Source organism: Lissotriton vulgaris, chromosome 2_1, assembly GCF_964263255.1.
Source record: "Lissotriton vulgaris chromosome 2_1, aLisVul1.2, whole genome shotgun sequence".
Taxonomy (NCBI): domain Eukaryota; kingdom Metazoa; phylum Chordata; class Amphibia; order Caudata; family Salamandridae; genus Lissotriton; species Lissotriton vulgaris.
In genome coordinates, this window is record NC_141687.1 from 891937094 (window position 1) to 891959542 (window position 22449).

Consider the following 22449-nt stretch of genomic DNA (forward strand, 5'->3'; position numbering starts at 1 on the left):
GAGGAATTTTTTGTGAAGGTATCCCTTTCTGTACAAAAACAATTCTGCTTGTAACTCAGGCATCCATGCACCATGGTGCAAGGGTGCCGCACTGGTGCTCGGCTGCCTGAACTGCGCCAGCACTATGAGAGTGCATTTCTTAGCAGATATGCATTTCTGCTCTCTCTCTTTCATGCAACACACTGCAGCAAGTTGCCTTAATGCACTGTGTGTAAAAGATTAATAAACCCAAACCCTGGTGTTTAGCCACATGAAAGCATCTTAAACGTATGAATTCATTAATGAAGTAGCAGGAAGACCAAGACTCATTGGACCAGAATAGTGAAAGTAGCATCAAAACGCTACTAATCAGTGTGCAAAAAAGCCTACAGTCTATTGATGCAAAACAAGATCCCCTAGCAATAATAGTTGATCAACTAAGGGACATACTAGAAAACAGTGTTCGAGAATCAACACATCGTAATGCCATATTTCAGAAAATGACAACAGATCGCATCTAATACAGCCAAAACAGGAAAACTGCAGAGACTGGAAAAAGAAATAGAAGATATAAAAGGAAATAGTGAAGACATAGAGGTATGATCAAGAAGGTATAACATGAGAATTGTGAATATCTCTGAGCCAACAGCTACAGGCCACATGGAGCAATTAGTAGGAACTCTGCTATCTGAAATGTTTAGGCAATGTCAATTTTCGGCAATGATAATGACACAAACTGCCTCCCACACCATGGGTCCTGCCTTGGCTACCGGCAGGACCCATAATAGCACACTTGTTGAATAATCGGCATAGAGATTTTGTATCGCTCTTCGACTGGCAAGAGAAAGCCAAGCACTAACATACCAGGCAGTGAATTTCTCATTATGTCTGGATTTTACTCTGGCAGTACAGAAACAAGGCCACCATGCTCCTAGTAAAAAAAAATCCATACAGCATCATTTTATCCCTTGAGCCATGCTGTACCATGCATATGTGAAAATCCCACTGCAAGATAAAACCAAGCATATTAGCTGATGAGCAGCGAGCTGACACATTTCTCAACAAGCAGAAACTGAAGTCACAATGTATAATGCCACATCCCAACTATGTAATACCCACAACAGGGGAAAATCCAAGGGACTATTAAATAAAACACAATGTGAGATACAGGCATGTACAAGAAAGCAACAGCAGGTGGGCAATATGTAGATTCTAGGAACACTATAAAGTTACAGGGAACAGAACATAAATGAGAATGGAAATATCAGTTACAAGTACTATTAACACAAATGTGTAGCATCATAGCATGGGAACCTAAACATTTTACCAAAGCTCTGATGACAAGCCAAAGGGAGCAGTGAAACAGAATGTGGCCAGTGAAATGTCTACTAAGGAAGTGGACACAAAATGTAGGGATTTTCCTAAGAGAGAGCAATGTTCACAAATTTATTACAGATCTATTTTGGTGGGGGTGACTAAGGTTACAAAAAAAGCTTAAAATGTGATCAATCTGTGTTTAAATTAAGCATCTATTGTGGGAATAGACCTGATGTCATACAACAGCCTATCCTGGAAAACACATAAACCAAAACCACATACAGTAACAGATGAGTAAAGTCATCCAAAGTAATAGGCTACAACTTAAAATGCAAACATAGAATTTTACGGATTCTAATAATCTTATGGGAAGCATGCCATGCAATCGCTTTCTCTGACAGACATTATATAAATATATATTCACACAAAAAAGGGGAAGCTTCCATATATTTTGTTTATCGCAGTCGGAGATTGGGAAACCCTAAGGGTTTGTTAATACCGCACTAACTCACTAGACAGTGGCATGCTTCATCATAGGGCCGCTACTACACCCTGCTGCAAGCCAACATACAGGATGGTGCGCAAAAATATTGATTTGAAAAAAAACGAGGGATCCGCTTTGCAGAGGCAGTAATAAGATGAAACTATCTAGGAGGGTACCCTCTCTATTTTCTATTCCTGGCACCTTCCTGACAGGGTTAAAAAGATGTTTTGGGTGTGCTTTGGAAACTAACGTCCCTATCACCCTCTCTGTTTTGATCGACCTGTTTCAGCCAAATTCATCTGCAACCTAGGGGTCATTGGCATTCCTCAGGATATAGATCCCATTGTCTAGCCTCCGCAAAATATTCTCTAGGTGGAGGATTTTTTAGTTTACTATACTTGCCCTGTAGTGTAGTTCCTATATCCCTGATAGGCTCTGCGCATTGTAATAATATACACTATAGATTTAACATAGGACTGAGGTCAGTATGTCTCAATCGAGTACATTAAACTTAATTACTTGTGTGTGCCAGCTAACTCAGTGGCGACTAGAAACTTTCTCAAATGAACAAGAAGGGATTAGTTTCTGACAACCGCATACACATGACAACTTTGTTTCCCTTAGAGTCAGAATAATATCTTCAGATTTGTGGAAACATTAGATTACAGTTTGACTCAGTCAATCGTGCATGCTTAGTTTCTACAGAGCTGCACAGAAATAGAGAGACAGGCTTTTCAATAAAAGGGTTTATTGAACAGTCTTATTTCTCATGCAAGAGATATGAACTGCTACAATCGTAAGACAGAATGTGAAGTATAATGCGTACAGCGTTAGCAGTAATATAAAGTAATACTGCACTAGCATGGTCTTCAGCTATGACATATATAAAAATACATACATAAGTAACACAGGCTAAAATACTCTACTGGTGCTTCAAAAATAATCCTACCCCAGTGTACATAACCTAAGTGTAGTACAAGGGAAGAAGAAGGTGCGGTTTTAACTATAGTTTAGTTTAGTTTTGCTGTGCCAAGAATTGCCAAAAGTTTCTCAAGGTTCTAATCAGCTCCATACCTTAGAATGAGAGAGGTTGGTATGTCTTTCCCAGAACTCGATCTCTAACACCCCCGCAAGGGGAGCCAGAAACATTGGAGCTGGATTCTCGGCGAGGAGGATGACATCATCTGGTCCGTGTGTCACTTGGGGACTTGACTTCCTTTGGGACTTGCTGTGGCGAGCAAACAGGTAGTCGAACCACACCGTGCCTTGCCATAGCAAGTGAAGGTATATTTATACCTTGAAGGTGTTTAGGAATGCCAGTATTGACGTACAAGTCGAGCATATGAACGTCATGAATGAACCCCTAAGGAATAGATGTTCATGCATAATAAATGAGTTTTTGGAGAAATCAATATCCAGGCAACAGGAAGTCCTTAAGAGTCTGGTTTTCCAAGAACTTGAGTAATTCGTAGAGAGGTTTAACCCTTTCTGCGTAATTTAGAATGTATGTTCTTCCAAAATTCAGGAAACCTAGAATCGACTGTAAGTTTTTCAGTGTTTCTGGAGGTTGAAGCAGCGCGCACTTTTCTAAAAAGTTGGCTGCCAGGCTTTTGCCTTCACTTGATAGTTCATATCCTAGAAAAAAGACGGTGAGATGGGCAATTCTTGATTTCTTAAAGTTGAATTTGTACCCTTCAGAGGCGAAGCACAGAATAATGGTGTTCACCCTGTTCAAGTGCATGTCCAGGTCATCATCTCTCAGATAAATATCATCGACATCTGACAATGCCTCCTCATCATGAGTTTGTAGTAACTCTGTTACCCTTGCTGAGAATAACTCCGGACTATTCTTGAATCCTTGAGGGAGACAACAGAAGTGACGCTGTGTCCCTATTTTTGAGAGAGCGGTCAAATACCTACTCTTAGTTGCAATGTTTAGACAAAAGAAACCATTTGAAAATATCTAATGTGGTTTTATATTTTTACGCAAAATGTTATTCATTAATGCTGTACTATGTGCATTTTGCACTGAAAACGTTTTGCAACAAGACTTTAGATGTCTGTAATCCAAAACTAGACGATATCTATTGTCTGGTTTGGAGACAGTAAACAAAGGATTGTTCATTGATGAGGTGCATGTTTCAATCACCCCTTGATATTTAAGTTGATCTAAGATCTCCCGTACCTGTTTTTTAACTTTTTGCTTAGCTGGATACTGCCTTTGTGCAGTTGGTTGATTTTTTTAACTGGTTTATGTGGTGAGGTGAATCCTCATCCCATCCTCCATGATTTTTGTATATTGCTGGGGCTTGGGCCACTGCCCATTTCCTGGCATAAGTATATTTTAACTGTACTGGAATATGGTTGGAGAAGGCTGGCATAATGATGTCTTTGCCATGTGGGCGCTGCCTGACAAACTCTGGTTGCCAGTCTTGTTCAGCTAGAAGAATATCATAACCTTTTGAAAGTCGCTCTCAAAAGAGTGATTTCACTTTTCTTGTTATGTCTCCCTCCATCCGGACGGAGTGTTATTTCATATAACCTATGTGGAGCACTAACCCTAGTGTCTGCTGTTTCAACTTCAATGCCTTCATTCAAGTGTACACTCTCTACAGAATGTCCCTTCAGGTTCTGGCGAGCTATTGTTACTTCTGCTGCGCTGTCCAACATTGTCTGAGCCCATTCTCTGTTTTTGAGTTGTGTCCTCAAGATCCTCCGCACGTCTGATCTTCAGACCTGCTACCTTCTTTTTGGTGTATTGAGGTTTTGGTTTGCTTTTCTGAACGTGTTGATCGTCTTTGGACTTCATGTGTTCTTCCTTGTTGTCTGACCGTCCTCTTCTTTTGGATGTCTGTGACGATATCTGAAAGGTACAAGAGGAACGTATATCAGCATCTTGATACCTGTCAGGTTTTTTAGTAAAATACCTTTTCACGACTTTCAGACAATTGTTGTTTCACTGAATAATTCTATAAATTGTTGTATGGTACAAAGTAATTGCTCGTCTGACATTGATTCAATGTCAGGGTCAGGTGTGTAGCCGGCAAAGGCTGACCATGTGTCTCCTCGTCTACCTAGTGGACAGAGCCTGGTAATGTGATTTAAATGTTTTATGGCCCCTTAAACCAGAGCTCATGCTCCTGGTATGTGAGTGGAATTGCAATATCCTTGAAAGGAATATATTCCTCTGGTGGATCATCTTCTTTATAGAAGTGAAACATATGTGTTACTGGATTTGATTCTGGGAATATTATCCATGAATAGAATACATCTGTCTGGTGATATTCATGTGCCTCTATCACAAAAACTGCTCTACCACCTCTTGATGTTAGGCCATGTTTTATAAGTTTTAGAGTGATGACTCTCCTTAAATTTGGAGGAATGAGTATAGCATTCTCATCGGTTTCAGCAAAACATGTTAAGTTAAAAGCTGGTACAGTGTTGTCGCCTGCAGTTCCACTGGTTTCGATGTTATTGGCTTAGTCGGCCATTGTTTACTGAAAGTTGCAGAGCAAGTTTCACGGAAACAAAGATAAGGTGCACAATATTTTTGGAACACTGTATCCTTCAACGTTGAACAAACCAAAAAGCTAATACATAGGATTTTTCATCTTACTCAGCTATGGCGGATATTATCCCTTACCCACTCCAGACGTCTTATGGAGTATTACGAGTAAAGGGTTCTCTGAGCAAAGCACGACTGAGTTACTTCATTATCTAGCATTGAATTAATGCCTTACCAAACCATTGGGCGCCATGTAGTGTAGTTCCTATATCCCTGATAGGCTCTGCGCATTGTAATAATATACAATATAGATTTGACACAGGACTGAGGTCAGTATGTCTCTGTTGAGTACATTAAACTTAATTACTTGTGTGTGCCAGCTAACTCAGAGGTCGCTAGAAACTTTCTTGAATCAACAATAAGGGATTAGTTTCTGACAACCGCATAAACTTTGTTTCCCTTAGAGTCGGAACAATATCTTCAGAGTCGTGGAAACAATAGATTACAGTTTCACTCAGTCAATCATGCATGCTTCGTTTCTACAGAGTTGCACAGAAATAGAGAGACAGGCGTTTCAATAAAAGGGTTTATTGAACAGTCTTATTTCTCATGCAAGAGATATGAACTGCTACAAACGTAAGACAGAATGCGAAGTATAATGCGTACAGCGTTAGCAGTAATATTGTGTACTAGCATGGTCTGTAGTTATGACATATATAACATTACATACCTAGATTCTTGGAGAAATCAATATCCAGGCAAGGGGAAGTCCTAAAGGCTTGAGTCTGGCTTTCCAAGAACTCGTTGTGATGAAGAGGATCGAATGTAGGTGACCATGCCTGTATTTGGTTAGCATGAGCAATGCCTAAATAAGGGCTGGATTCCTATGCCTAAATAAGGGCAATGTGAATTGTACCTATGTAAGGGCATGAATCGGGAAATCTATATACGGTATCTAAATTGACGCACAACAGTCCGTTGTAGTAACACTCCAGCAAATTCCTGAGTTTCATATATCCTGCTCTAAACTCAGAGTGAGACTGGGACGTCATCCAGTAGTCACACTTACTGCAAGGTACGATCGTCGACCATTTGGTTCTCTCTTCACCCTCCTGAGGGAATATGAGTTTAGACATTATTTCCCTAAATACACCTAAATTTGTTTTTTTAGCCCTGTCGGGAAGGCCCCAGAAATAAAAAAGAGAGACGGTACCATCCTTGATAGCTTTATGTTATTACTGCCTCTGAAAAGTGAATCCCTAGTGTTTTTTCCCAAAAATATTTTTGCTCTCCACCTAGTATGTTGTCCTGCAGCAGGATATAGTAGTAGCAGCCCAATGATGAAGCATCCCACTACCTAGTGTTTGAGGGCAGTATCAACAAACCCGTAGGGTTTCCCACTCTCAGACTGCGATAAACTAAATATATAGAAGCTTCCCCTTTTTTGTGACTGGGGGCCAGATGTAGGTGGCCATTTACCGACCGGTAACGGCTGATTTCGGCCGTTACCGACCGGTAAATGGTCATTCCATATGTAGGTGGCCTATTTTACCGAGTTGGTAAATTTACCGAATCGGTAAATTTACCGAATCGGTAAAATATTGAATCGGTATTTTTACCGAATCGGTAATTTTGAAATGTAGGTGGGACTCTTCTGAGTCCCACAGGCCTTACCGAATCGGTATTTTACCACCCAATCCAATTGGGTGGTAAAATACCGATTACAGGTGTGCATGCACATTTGTGCATGCACACCTATGGCATGTGACAGACGGACATGCCCTTAGGGCATGTCTGTGTGCCACATGTCACACATGCCTTAATTCGGGGTGCTAGAGGGTGTCAAAGTGACACCCCCTGCACCCTTGCAAAATTCGGTATTTACAGAATCGGTAAATACCGATTTGGTAATGCCCATTGATTCCTATGGCCTTCAATGCCCATAGGAATCAATGGGTATTACCGAATGGGTATTTACCGATTCGGTAAATACCGATTGTTACAGAATCGGTATTTCAATTACCGATTCTTTCTACATCTCCCCCCTTCAATTTTACCGATTCATATGTACCGAATCGGTAAAATTCGGTATTTATGAATCGGTAAAATTAACTTACCTACATCTGGCCCTAGATATGTGACATAGTGAGGACTAGGGAAAGCTTTATCCTCTCGTCACTTGGTTCTACGTGTGATGGATAATATAAACATAGCAATGTTGCAGGAAACGCAACTTCCTAACCTCTTCGATGCGTCAGATGGCCCGGCCGTCCAACGTCACAGTGGGCGCATGCATAATTCTTTTCAGCACTGCAGCAAAATATCCGCCTCGGCGAAGAGGTTTAACATACAGAACACAAATGTTCATACAAATGGAGTGCCCATCAGATGTTTGCCTTGTACTCAACATATACGAGGGGCATAGCCATCCTGACTAATGTCAGTCAGAAAAAAAACAGAGGGCCGTTCGTTGCTAATACAGCATGTTACAAGGTAAAAACTCCTCATCTTAATAAACATATATCACCACAATAAAGACACTTCCACCTTTTTTCCAAAAACTTGCTACAGAACTATCATTGGCTTCTCTCAGTCCTATAATATGGGGGGTGACTTCAATCTGACTATGGAGCCACACCTAGATCTGCACATATCTAAGCCTGCATGCTCGTGCTTCTGCAGAAATGCTGCAACAAATAATGAACTGTTAGATGTATGGTGAGACTGTAGCTCAAGCCCAAGGAAATTCAAATGCAAATACCCAGTTATCAAAAGATATTAGTAATTGGGCTACTGCAATTGTACATTTAGCGCATGTATTGTCAAATCACGTGCATGTACAGTTCACTCTAAATTTCCGAGCACACATCCCAGATTATAGTGAAGCACTACTGAACCCAGAAGTAAGAAATGCAATCAGAGAATATTTCTTCATTTCGTGTTGAACACAGAATCAGGGCCAACCCCAGGCGTAGGATGAGAGGTCTTTGAACACTTTATGAGGTGGTTTTAGAGGGATGTGCATTGTGAAACACACATCCACTTTCAAACCTATTAAAATCAGATTGTCCAACATTGAAGACACCCTAAGAGAATTCAAAGCAAAGCAGGGAGAATCTGGGTGCACACAAAAAACAAACACTAGACTGGATAAAAGTATATGAAGACCAGGGAGAGCAGATATGGAAGTACACTATTTACGCAAATGCATGACTGCGAAACAATAGAGAGATAGACGGGGAAAAGGCTTGCAGTAATGATACATTGTCCTGAGGCGTCTGGCAGCATGACAGACATATGCACAGCAGCAGGGAATAAAACATACAACACCATAAAAATCTTCTATGACCCACATAGTATTATTCAGGTCTATACACAACAAATATAAACACATATACAGAGGGGACAAAAAATATCTCAATGAGATTGCCCTGCTGTGCCTCGCAGATCTACACAGGAATATCATCACTTCGGAAGAGATTAAGGAGCTAATGCAAGGAATGAAATCTGGCAAAGCTCTAGGAAGTTATGACTTACCACAGAATTCTACAAAGAATTAGCTGTCATTATACCCCCCTTAACTTACTTCAGGTATACGAAAAATCAAAGGACAAGGGCACATGGCCACTGACAATCCATGAAGCACTTTTAATGACTCTACTTACACTTATTAAATATCCCTCAAATGCAGTTTGTAACATTCATTGTCAAATAAAATGCTGCCAAAAACTTAGCAGATTGCATGTCACCATATATTCCTAGCATAATATTTCCAGAGCAGATGGAATTCATTCTAGGTAAGTTGACAGCACACACTATACGCACAATATTTGCAATGCTACACAAACTAAACTCAAAGCAGGATACCATGACTACCTTTCTAGATGCAGTCAAGGCCTTCAACTCTATTGAATTGACATAATTCCTAGATTCCTAGAGGGAGTAGAATTAAGCAGGGAATTCTTGAAATTGATACAACTGGCTGTACTCAATATCTAAAGCACGCCCTATGAGGTTCCGTGATTCTGAACCCGTTCAATAAAGGTCGTCGTATCTAGGCGATTTTGGTATCAGCGGACCGCAAATGACGAGTGTGGTATGTACGAGTGTTTTCGTCATAATCGATTAATGGAAACACTACGTATTTCAGGGATTTCGTTCGAACCTTCGGGTTCCATTTTGTGTACGGCAGCCATTTTGTGGTTGCCCTCACATAGGCCGATGACTACGGCCGAACAAGTCTTTGGGACACGTACACCTTTAGCTGACTTCTGTGTGACCTGAACGAACTGACTCCCTTGCCCGAAGCTGACCTTGTTGAGCAAGTTACTTGTTAGGCAGCTGGTCAGATAGAGATCAAAGAGCAGGACATTGCTGAGTTTATGGTACATGCACACACCCTTCTATCTTGCTTCTCATCTGTTTCTGTTCCTTCCTTTTTATGGCTTAATTATGGTTTGGGTTGAGGTCCTTTTACTATGGGTTTGTCTGGCCTGTCCGAGCAAGAATGTTGGATTTTGCCTTGTCATTTCTGGTGGGCTGGACAACCGAAAGTGGGTTTGTCGTTATACGATACGTTTGAAATGTCACCATGTGATTGGTCCGTTTCTAAATAATTGATGCTAGTCAGGAATGTGATTTTTGGCATAAAAGATGATGTCTCGCTCTATGAAATTGTGCAATCTCCAGCGAACCACCCGTGTTGTGCTTCGTAGACCTCTGTTCCTGGTTGTAGCCAATAGATTTGGTCTTTGATGTCACCTAGAAGTGTCCCGTGTCTCTGTTTGCCAAGGCAGGGGAACTCGAAGACATTGGGCGTTTTCCCTGGCGCTGCTGGGTTCTTAAACCCGGTTCTTCAGTTGGCGCCCAGCGTGGGGCGACTTCAGCGGTTCGGTCCAAGCCTGAAGATCGTGAGGAGCTTCGTGTGAAAATTCTGGAGGAAGGCCTGCCACTTCATCGACCCCTGTATGTCGTCGTGGTCCGAAAGTCTTTGCTGCGAGGTTCCCCGCTTTCCGACGGCTACGAAGGACTTCTGCCCTGACTGTCGCCCTGTCTTGGAGCCATTAGACGATTTGTAGTGCGAGACAATAAACGGGTCTTCTGGCAACGCCATCGACATTTCAGTTAAGTATGAGTGGAGCGTCTCCCAGTCCTTAGCTTTGTTTTGGGTATCCCCTTGGGATCTTTGATTTGGGACTTGCAAGACCAAAGCCGAGGGACTCGTGTATTCACGAGATTATCGTATTCAATATTCCCTTGAAGTTTGAAGCTAGACTAGTGAGCGAAGATGCCTGGTCTTAGCAGACTTGGAAAGATATTTTGTTGTGGTTGTAATAGGGATTCCCGAATGGAGGACTCGTGTCCGGTGCCTCCGATTGGAACTCCGACCTATGAGCTCAATTTAAAACATGGCGTGGGCCCCATCACGTATAATGAAGTATGGATTAGGTATACTAGGAAAGATGGTGTCCTAAAGTGGCCCCAATATGGTAGCTTTGAAACTGAGATTTTAGATAATCTAGAAGTCAAACTGTTCAAGAAGAAAGCCCGGCCGGCGATGTTTGACTCTTTCCGCCTTTGGCGAAAGGAAGCCAAACAGAAAGAAGTTAGCGAAGAGAAATAAAAGAGAACGAGGTATTTTGATGGTCCAGGCTGCTATACAGTTTAGGGATAACGAAGAAGAGCAAGAAAGTGAGCAGTTGCTTAGGCAACGTAAAATGGCGATAGATAAGTGCTATCCAGCTTTGCCACTTTAGCAGCAAGATGAAAAGAAAGACCTTGAGAAAGATCCTTTGATGGCACATTTGTTGAGTTTGCCACCCCCTTATGTGCAGAGTGCTACAGCAGCTCCGCAACCTTTCCCTGCGCAACCTCCGGTTGCTTTGCCTCCTTTGGTTCTACAACAGCCAGCTCCTCTTCCGTTGGCTCCTACTCCTTTGGCGCAGCCTTCTCAAGGGCCGCTGATTTTGCTACCTGTTTCGTCCCCAACTCCTACGCCTGTATTGTCTGCTCCTTCTGCTACTGTTCCGACCTTGGTTTTCTCTCATTCTGCTTTGTCTCCTGTTCTTCTGTCAACTTCTCCTTCTGTTCGACAGAGAATGACTGATACTGTTGCTGGTCTCTTTTCTCCTCTTTTTGCGTCATTAGGTATGACCCCTGTTGCAGAGCGTAAACAATTGCGTAGTCAATTGCCTGGTCCTGATGAACGTTCAGTATTGGATCATTTAGCGCGTAAATGGGTTACCTACCCTTTGCCGTATAGTTTTGAGTGTGTTATGGATGTTTTCCGTCAATGGGAAGCACCGACGCAGAGATATGTTTTTGGGACAATGTGTGCTTTCCTTCGTGAAGAATGGGAAGATGGTGAATTGGGACGAGCTCTGCCTGAGTTGTTCCGTCTACAATCTGAGTTTGCAAAGGGAACTATAGTGGGTATTGATGTTGAGAAAGCAGTTGCGACATTGTTGTCGTTTAGGAGTGAGTCTCCTTCTAGGCCATTGTTTGAGCCTGATTCTTCAGTTAGGAGAAAGGCGCAACAATATCCGATGAGAGAGGTTCCCCCAGTTTAGAGAGAGGGAAATCCAAATGATGTTCCACCTGTTCCGCCCCATTTGCAGCGTGTTTGGGTGCATATTCCATGGAAGCGAGTTGAAGTTTTGGCCCTTAAGCAGTCTTTGCCTGATCCACGTAAAAATCCTGCAGCGTACTATAATAATTATCACAGACTGCGGATTCATGTATTATGAATCTGGCCGACATAGACATGTTGTTTGGGAATGTTGTTCCACAGCCTATATGGGGAATGATTCGTCATACGGATCATGCACAAGAATTAGGTGATACATGGGTTAATATTGGTGCCGCAGATGCTAGACAAGTTGGTGGTGCTAAACCAGAGGATTTAGTTGCAAAACTCCCTGGTAGGATTGTTAATTACATGAAGACTTTGATGCCCGCCGTGAGTGTTAATTGGGACAAGTTGTCTGCATGTAAGCAGAAGAAAGACGAAAGTGTGTCCGACTTTTTCACCAGGTTCAAAGTGACGTTTGTCGACCATAGTGGTCAGGATATGAGTACGGAAGGTGGTCAACGGTTGTTCGTTGACAAGTTTGTGCATAATTTGCTTCCAGAGTTGTGCAATAAGTTGAAGGATTCTGAGAGTGCTTGGGCTGTTTCATTGTCAGTGCAGATTTTGGCTACTGCACAGTACTACGAGAATAGAGATAAGGACGAGAAAGATAGAGCCGACAAGAAGACTAAAGAATTAAAGACGAAGGTTCTTTTACAGCAAGCGTATCCACCTCGTAATAATCAGCGCGATTATCAGCAGCCCTCAGCAATATCAGAGAAACTCGCAAAGGTTCGAGTCTTCTCAACAGCGTTTTCCTATAGGTCCTAATCAGTGTGCGTATTGCAAAGAAGAGGGTCATTTCAAGAATAGTTGTCTGGTTCTGTTCTGTTACAGCGCACAAATGGTGCTTCTGGTGTGAGAGGTCGAGGTCTTCAACAAGCTCCTAGAGGTAGAGGACGTGGTGTGTTTCCTCAGAATGCGCGTTCCTTGCCTCCACAGATTTCTATGAATCGCTTTGATCAGCAGAATAGTGCGTCTGGTAGGACGGCTCAGTACTATGCGGACGATTACTACGTCGAAGGTGAGAATGTGGATGGTAATGTTTGCTAGGACAGGCATAGACAAAGAGAGGGAGTTGTTTCAGTTCCAGTAGATCAGAATGGACTCTATGTTAAAGTTATTGCATCAGGTGTGTCCGAGCCTTTTCTGTTGGATGCTGGTGCTGCGAAGAGTTCTATTATGCACTCTAAACTCCCTGGTGCACCTTTGTCTGGCTTAACGAATGTTTCAGTAGGTTTTTCTGGCGCCCCGGTTACTAATCCGATTTCTAGTCCGTTGTCTATTTCTGTTGGACCTTGTGAATTCGAAGCACCCCTTATTCTGACGACAGGTTGTGGTGAGAACTTGTTGGGATTAGACTTGTTGAACAGATTGTATGCAATGCTACATTGTTCTCCTTCAGGAGTACAGCTTACATTAGGTAAGAGAGTGATCTCTCCGATGTATTTATCTAAAGATAAACTTCCAGCTGAATAGTCTTCTCTCCCTGATTCTCTTTGGGCTACTGGTCCGAGCGATGTGGGTCTTTTGGAGATTCCGCCATATGTTGTGACGCTGAAAGTGAATGCTAGATTGCCATGTATTCCCCAATATCGAATTTCTAGTGATGGTGAAAAAGCACTTTTAGCGATCATCTATGATCTGATTGAGAAAGGTGTGATTGAAGAAACGAGAGGTAACGTGTGCAATAGTCCTGTTTTGCCTGTTCTGAAACGTACTGATTCTTCACAGCCTCCTGTATATAGGTTTGTGATCGATCTTTGCGAGGTGAATAAGATTGTTGTTCCGCAATTTCCAGTTGTACCTGATATCACCGCTTTATTGACTTTGATTCCGGCTTCAGCCACGTGGTTTTCGGTGATTGACTTGAAGAATGCTTTCTTCAGCATCCCGATTGCCGTGGAAAGTAGAGATATTTTTGGCCTCTCTTTAGGAGGCCGAAGTTTCCGGTTTAAGCGCGCTCCTCAAGGCTATTGTGAGAGTCCATCGATCTATAGTCAGGCTTTCAAGACACAACTTGATTCGATTGTTTTACCTGATGGTGCTGCCCTTATTCAGTATGTTGACGATCTGTTGGTTGCGGCTGACAGTGAAGAGATTTGTAAAGAGGCTACTTTGTCGTTGTTACGTCATTTGTCTGATTTCCATTATAAGGTGTCTCTTTCGAAGTTACAATATTGTCGACAAGAAGTTAGCTATTTAGGTCACCTCTTACCGAAGGAGGGAAGAAGATTGACCCCAGAAAGAATTCAAGCGATTGCGAAAATGAGTGTGCCTACGACACAGAGAGAAGTGCGTGCTTTTCTGGGTATTACATCGTACTGTAGACAGTGTATCCCTAATTTTTCGTTGCTTGCGAAGCCTTTGATAGCTCTTACTGTTAAGGATACTCCAAAACCTATTCCTTGGACTGACGAATGTCAGAAGAGCTTTTCAGAATAGCGCGATGCGTTGTGTTCGGCTCCTGTGTTGGGTACTCCCGACTACAGTAAGCCTTTTACACTCTATGTCCACGAGAGAGAGGGATGTGCATTGTCAGTTTTGACTCAGCAGTTCGGCAATAGGCAGCGTCCATGTGCTTATTTTTCGTCGACTTTGGATCCCGTAGCTAGAGCGTTGCCGAGTTGTTTGAGAGCTACAGCAGCAGCGGCTCGATTCGACAGTCTGCTGGTTTGGTGATGGACAATACGTTGGTGGTGATGGTTCCACATGCAGTGGATACCTTGTTGAATCGCAACAATACACAGCACTTAACTAGTGCTCGGTTGTCAGGTTACGAATTGACACTCTTAGCGAGTCATGTGCATATAAAGAGATGCAATACGTTGAATCCAGCTACGTTGTTGCCGATTTCAGTTGAGACAGATGTTATTGACCAGGAGGATTGCTTCCTTAGGACAGAGGAAGAAACGAAAGGGAGAATAGATCTTAGGGATACTCCTCTTCCAGAGTGTGATGGTACCTTATGGGTTGATGGTTTGTGCTTTAAGCTTCCGAATGGTGATACGACTGCGGCATATGCTGTTACGACTTTGCATACGATTGTTGAAGCTACACGTATCCCACAGAATTCAGCACAAGCAGCAGAGTTGATTGCATTGACAAGAGCGTGTGTGTTGTCGAAAGGAAAACGAGTGAGTTTACCGATAGCCAGTACGCGTTTGGTGTGGCTCATTGTTTTGGACGTTTGTGGAAAGAAAGTGGGTTCCTGACTTCGCATGGAACTAAGATTCAGCATGGTCAGTTGGTGAATGAACTCCTTGAGTCACTTACTTTGCCGTTGCAAGTTGCGATCGTGAAATGCAGTGTGCATAAGAAAGTTACTGATGATGTTGGTCGTGGTAATGCGTTTGCAGATGAAGTTGCGAAAGAAACTGCGAGAGATGTAATGAGTCGAATATATGTTGCGGGTCCGGCGAGATGGGTTCTGGATAGAAGTATGTGTGAAGATACGATTGAGAGCGTAAAATCCATCCAAGCTGAAGCTACAGAGAAAGAGTTGAATGAATGGAGAGAAAGCAAGGGTAAATTGGATTCGAATGGTTGTTGGATTGAGTTGTCAGAGCATCAACGATGGTTGTTACCCGATGCGTATGTACTTCCAGTGGTTACGATGGCTCAAGGAATGGCTCATATTAGTGTGAAAGGGATTTGTAAGTTGTTAGCTCCAGTATGGCAAAATGCTGGAATTCCTAAGTGTGCAGAGAATTTGGTTAAGAATTGCATGGTGTGTTTGATGTACAATCCTGGTAAGGGAACTCCAACTCCAGCTGGTCATTTTGCTCCTCCAACGTATCCGGCTTTGCAGCTAGATTTCATCCACATGGAGAGGTGCAACAACCTGAAGTACGTGCTTGTGGTTGTTTGCACTTTTTCGAGATGGGTGGAAGCATACCCTTTGAAAGATAACACTGCCTTGTCCACAGCGAAAGCCCTTATTAGGGAATTTTTCCCTAGGTATGGTTTGCCGAGAATGGTCTGGAGTGACAATGGGAGTGAATTTGTGGGTCAAGTGATGAAGAGAGTGTGTGATGGGTAAGGAATAAGGCAAAAATTCCACGCTGCAAATCACCCCCAATCAGCTGGTCTGGTAGAATGCTATAACGGCACCCTTAAGCTAAAACTGGCCAAAATTCAAGCGAGCTCTGGTCTTCAATGGCCTGATGCCTTGCTGTTAGCACTCCTGTCCACAAGAATGACTGTGCATTCACGAATGGGACTTAGTCCATATGAGGTCGTGTTTGGTCACCCGGCAAATATATGGGGAGTGTTGCGGCCGACAAAATTCAGTGAGATAGAGCACCCTGTGTTGCTTGATTACCTTTATGAATTGACGGCTAAATTGCGTGTTTTGCATCAACAGGTTCATGATACCTTGCCACAAGCATCTGAAGATCCAGGACATGCTATCGAACCTGGCTCCTGGGTCCTGATCAAGAATTTCCAGCGGACCAAGAACGAGCAGCCCCTCTGGACTGGTCCCTACTTGGTGCTCTTATCTACACGGTCTGCAGTGCGAGTGCGCTGTAAAAAGAACTGGATCCACGGCGTACATTGTAAGAGGGCCCCTTTGCCTCTGCCGTATGACTGGTGGGTCCAGAAAGGACTTCCTGACTCTGAGATTGAAACCGTGCCTCGTTTTCTGCCTTTTAGCGATGCCTGTTTGATTGGAACCAACACTGAACGAGAAAGCGACAAGCTTCTTCAAGAAGCTGTGCCTCCGTCGAATCGATTGAACACTTCTGAACCTGAGCTTTTGTTTCGAGAACAGACATTGCCTGGCAAAGAGCGTTATAATTTGCGACCGAGAGTCGCTGGACAAATAAAGAAATACATTCTTTCTTTGGTGATTTTTTAGGGTTAAGCTCTCCTCTGAGGAACTGTTTTGATTTTTGTTTTTCGAACCACCATCCAGGTTCAGTTGTAGGGTCGCGGTGTCAAGTCTTTGGAGTGCAAGCCGAAGACGTTAGGTCGACGGTTCTGGTTGGTCTAAGGGCGTTCCCTGGACTGACTGACGCATTTCCTAGCACGGAACACCCTACCGCCGCGAACAGCACGATTAGAGGATGGAGTTTTTCGAGATGGAGAGACCTGTTGAAAGAATAAGCTTTAAGAGCAAAATCTGTAAAGTAATGAGCAGAAAACGTTTTTTAATATTGTGTTTGTTTATGTTGTTTAGTTTAATGATGTTTTTAATTGGATATGTGACATTCGGATGTACCATGTTACAACGCATACCATTACAACTACCTACTGTTACAACGCGACCATTACAACGCATACCATTACAACGCATAGCGCTTTGAGGTGCTGGATAGTGGTAAGTATAATTTACTATTCTAACTCCAGTCCCAGTGGACCCTAGGGAAGGTGTTGGATAGTAAATTATACTTATTCCCTATCCTAGAGCGCCCCCCAGCGCAATGCGTTGTAATGGTATGCGTTGTAATGGTCGCGTTGTAACAGTATTGTGTTGTAACAAATGCGTTGTAACAGGTGTATACCGTGACATTCTCTTTTCAAGTGACGTTCATGCCCACTACACAACCTATGCCTCCTCCTACTGTTTCTTCACATTCTTTTCACCCTCTGCCCGAACATGAATCTGCCAGGAGAATTGAATTCACTAATAATTCCTTTGTTCAGCTTCTGCACCAACACCAGCTAGTAGAGAACACGACTAAGTGTTGGGTGTGAGCCTTATGCCCCATACTACCGATAAAGGTATTCCTTACCTGGTTTTGCCTTTTAGCTACAATGGTTCCGTATGGGCATACAGAACGATGTTCATCTATGCTCGTGAAGTCTATCCCCTACGTTCCGTGAAAGATAGTCCGAAGACAAGTGCTCTAGTCAAGGGTATAGTCGACATGATTAGAGGAATTAGTTCCTATGAGACTATCCCAAGAGATGAGACACAAGCATACATTGGATGGAACGTGACTGGATATGGAGTTAGTCTGAGTGTTAACCAGCGAGCGAAAAGATCCCCTCCGATTTGGATAGTGCCCCATCAGGGTCATTATTGTCTGCAAGGCAATGGCAAGAATCCGAGGGCTCAGTTTAGGAAGAGTGTTTGCACTGAGACGTATGTTTTTGCGTCCCAGTCTTCTCCAGCGTTTCTAGCAGCTAGGGGTACCTATTTCATCTGTTACGATAGAGCGTATACATGGTTGCCCCCTGATTTCTCGGGGACATGTTTTGTCTCGTTCCTGTTGCCTCCCACGTATACCGCTGCGGCAGATTACCACAAGACAAGAGTTGTTAGAGGTGTCTTCAGTAAGGAAGATACTGCAGGACAAGAATTGGGAGATTTTCTGAAGGGGTTTTTGCCGTTTTGGGGACCTATGGCTAACAGCAGGAACATTCGACAGTTGACGAGAGTGGTTGAGTCCACCATAGTCGAAACTGCTGGTACCCTTAGTAACTTCACTGCTGAGCTCCAGTCGGATCGCCTTATGACTCTTCAGAACAGAGTTGCGTTAGATGTCATACTTGCAGATAGAGAAGGGGTATGCAAATTGATTCAATCGAGCTGCTGCGTTTTCATTCCAGACAACGCTCCGACAGTTTTCCAAGCCATTTCCAAGCTACATAAGATCTCCGAGTCTGTACATGTGGACGAAGGAGATTGGTCGTTAATGGGATGGTTTTGGGGATTGTTATCCACGTGGGGATGGAAGATTCTGATGGTCATTGGAATGATCTTAGCTATCCTTTTCCTGTTCTGTCTTTGTGTACAGTGTGCTCCTGCTATATGTGGCCTTTGTGCTACTTTGTGTGCAAAGAAACCTGTCCAGAGAGAGTTGCTAAGTACTAGGATGATGCTACAGCAACATCTTGATGATCTGATGAATATAGACCTGGATTCAGACTGACGTGGGTTTGGGTTTATTGCCTATGTAATTGCAAAAGGAGGGTCTGAGGTTCTGTGATTCTGAACCCGTTCAATAAAGGTATCTAGACGATTTTGGTATCAGCGGACCGCAAATGACGAGAGCGGTATGTACAAGTGTTTTCGTCATAATCGATTAATGGAAACACTACGTATTTCAGGGATTTCGTTCGAACCTTCGGGTTCCATTTTGTGTACGGCAGCCATTTTGTGGTTGCCCTCACTTAGGCCGATGACTACGGCTGAACGAGTCTTTGGGACACGTACATCTTTAGCTGACTTCTGTGTGACCTGAACGAACTGACTCCCTTGCCCGAAGCTGACCTTGTTGAGCCAGTTCCTTGTTAGGCAGCTGGTCAGATAGAGATCAAAGAGCAGGACATTGCTGAGTTTATGGTACATATTTTAAACAACAAGGGGACCCCAATAAGTATCGGCGAGGGACCTCGGGGAGCCTAATTATATGTACACAACAGTGGTCCCCTGCAGGGAGAGGATTAAAATGAGAATGAATATAGACTCAGTCAGTTCTATATTAGAGAAGACGTGCCCAGCCGGGCAGAGGTCCTCAAAATTTATATTTAAATATAGATTTACAAAACACAATAACACCTTCAACAATTCACTTGCGTGGGGCACAAGCCTGTACCAACCCACGACAATACAAAAGACAAAAACATACACAAAAGGGCTTATAAGGCAAAGTCAGCAGTCTCTGTAAATTTCCAAATTGTTAGCAGAGAATTACTCATGGGTACCATTACATAATTATGTATAGAAAATTACACAGGTATATGGTACACAGTAGGTCGACGACGTTTCGGACCCCCTTACTAAATGATGGGGTCCATCATCAGGACAAAACAATGGTTGCCTTTTTTGTTACTAGCCTCTTTAGCCAGGGGGCAATTGGAGGGGGCTCATATAAGAGCGCGTAGGCATGAAGTTAGGTAGGGGGCGAATTAGAAATCCGGTCATATGGATTTCCAGGAATTGATTTGTTATGAAAGTCCAGGGGCGGGGAGGGAGAGTATTCCGATTACGCGTGAACCTTGGATGCCGGATAATGCCGGAAGCGCCGTATCGCGCTGGGGTCCTGGACCAGGATTGCCGGATCAGTCGGCACGAGTGGAGTTCCTGGTTTCAGATACCAGGCAGTGTTCTCAGGCCTGCACCCATTTTGCCTAGCTTTCATCCATTATGCCCAGGGGTAGTGAGTGGTGCATGTGCCTAGTCTTTCTGTGGGTTGTCTTGAATTTAAACATCATGGAGGGGCTGGATGGCATGGGATTGTGCTGATTTTTCTGTGATTTTCGTTTTTTTGGCCTGTTGTGGACAGGCCATGTGGTTGGGGGCCATTTTGAGTGCTGCTACAGGCCCTGGCCATGTGCTGTGATGGAGGGGGCCATTTTGAATGCAGGCAGTGTTCTCAGGCCTGCACCCATTTTGCCTAGCTTTCATCCATTATGCCCAGGGGTAGTGAGTGGTGCATGTGCCTAGTCTTTCTGTGGGTTGTCTTGAATTTAAAAAAATAATATAATCAACAAGAGAGTAAGGGTTATAAGAAAACCACTCTCATACCCCTATGTATTCATGATTCAAACAACAAGAGAGTGTTAGTATCCACAAGAGGTAAACTCTACTAGCCAGAATTAGTTATATATACCACTAGGTATAGTAGACAGATTTGTTATTGTCAGTTGGAAAAATAGAGTGCACGTGTTTAAAGAACTAGCTAAAAGGACCCTCAGGCCCCACACCACAACAATTCCCACAAAACATATATCCGCAGCCTTTTTTAGGTTTTGGCCGGAGAGGCAGGGGGAAGAGAAGAACAGGCAACCAGGTACATTGGGGCCCCACAGAGACCGTAGGGGACAATACAAGGAGCAAGGCCCAGGAGCAGAGAGCGGGACCGAGCAATCAACAAGTCTGATAACAAACTTATCAAAGGCCAATCTATCTGCTGAGGAAATCGCAGTGTTAGAAAAAGGCCTTGGGTTTATACCCAGCCCCAGGTTGGACCGTTTCAAATTGAAATGCGAACTAGGGGAATTTTTCAGAAAACTCAGACTAAAATCTTTCTTTGAACTACAAAATACATCAGCCCAAACCTCTTCTAGTGACACTAATTTCAAAAGGAAATCCAATTTCAATCCACCAACCCACTTAGTACCTGCTGACATTATAACTTTTGAGCAAGCGGTATCACGGGAGGTGGACAATTTGATTGAACCTACTACTTTTAAAAATCTGACAGCAGGTGAATACAAGGCCATCAAGTCCCTACAAGAGAATCAGGAAATTGTAATTAAAAGCGCCGATAAGGGGGGTGGTATAGTGGTCCAGGATGCCACAGCCTACGATGCTGAATGGAAAGGCTTTTAGGTGATTCTAACAGCTACACCGTGCTACATCTAGATCCTTCACCCTTCCTGAAAGATGAAATTCTTGAGCTGGTCTCTACTGCAGAAAGAGACGGGTATATTACTAAAAGTGAGGCAGACTTTCTCACAACTTCGGAAGAGAAAATCCCTTACTTTTATACCCTTCCCAAAACACACAAAAACCGTACACCACCACCGGGAAGACCGATTGTGTCCAGGATTGGTTCCCAGTTGGAACCTCTCTCCAAGTACTGTGATTTTTTCTTTAAACCCCTGATCCAATCAACAAGTACTTACATTAAGGATACGAAAAGTCTCCTCTCAATGCTATTAAATGTAGAACTCCCTGAAGAACCCTGCTATCTAGTGTCCTTAGACATAGAAAGTTTATACACGTGTATTCCACAAGACGCAACCCTTAAGGTTTTGGCAGACATCCTAGACCAAACCACTTGGTCTTATAACACCTCCAAGACTTTTGTGATTGACTGTGCCACCTTGGCTTTAAAACTGAATTTTTTCCAATACCGAGACACCCTCTACCTACAGAAGACTGGCACCTCGATGGGCAGTACTTTTGCCCCCAGCATAGCGGGGTTGTATGTCTACAACTTCGAAAAAACGCACATCCTGGCAAACACCAATCCCTATGCTCTCAATGTTATCCTGTGGCAGAGGTACATTGATGATGTGCTTTTAATTTGGAAGGGGACTGAGGAAAGCCTACTATCCTTTTTTGACTGGGTCAATACCTGTGACCCCCATTTAAGATTCACACATCAGTATGACTCTAGATCTATCACCTTTCTTGATGTCACACTTACTAAAACTGGGAATCGAATAACGAGTAAGACATACTATAAACCAACAAGTAAGAATAATCTGCTCCATTTCTCCAGTTTCCACCCTCGATCCTTACGCGAGAACCTCCCCTTTGGCCAATACCTACGTGTACGTAGGAATTGTAGCAGCCTTGCTGACTTTAACAAACAAGCGGATGATCTCACAATAAAATTACAACAGAGAGGTTACCCAAGAAAAATCCTACAAAAAAGTAGAAAAAGAGCAAGGAATAACAACAGGGAAGCGCTCTTGGAGGATAACAATAGGGAAAGTGAATCTGAGGTCCCTTTGACCTGCGTAACCACTTACAGCAACATTTCCAACGCTGTAAGTCGGAGCATTGGAAAGCACTGGCAAATCCTGACAAGTAATGGCAGAAATTGGCAGAAACCATTATTTTCCTACAAA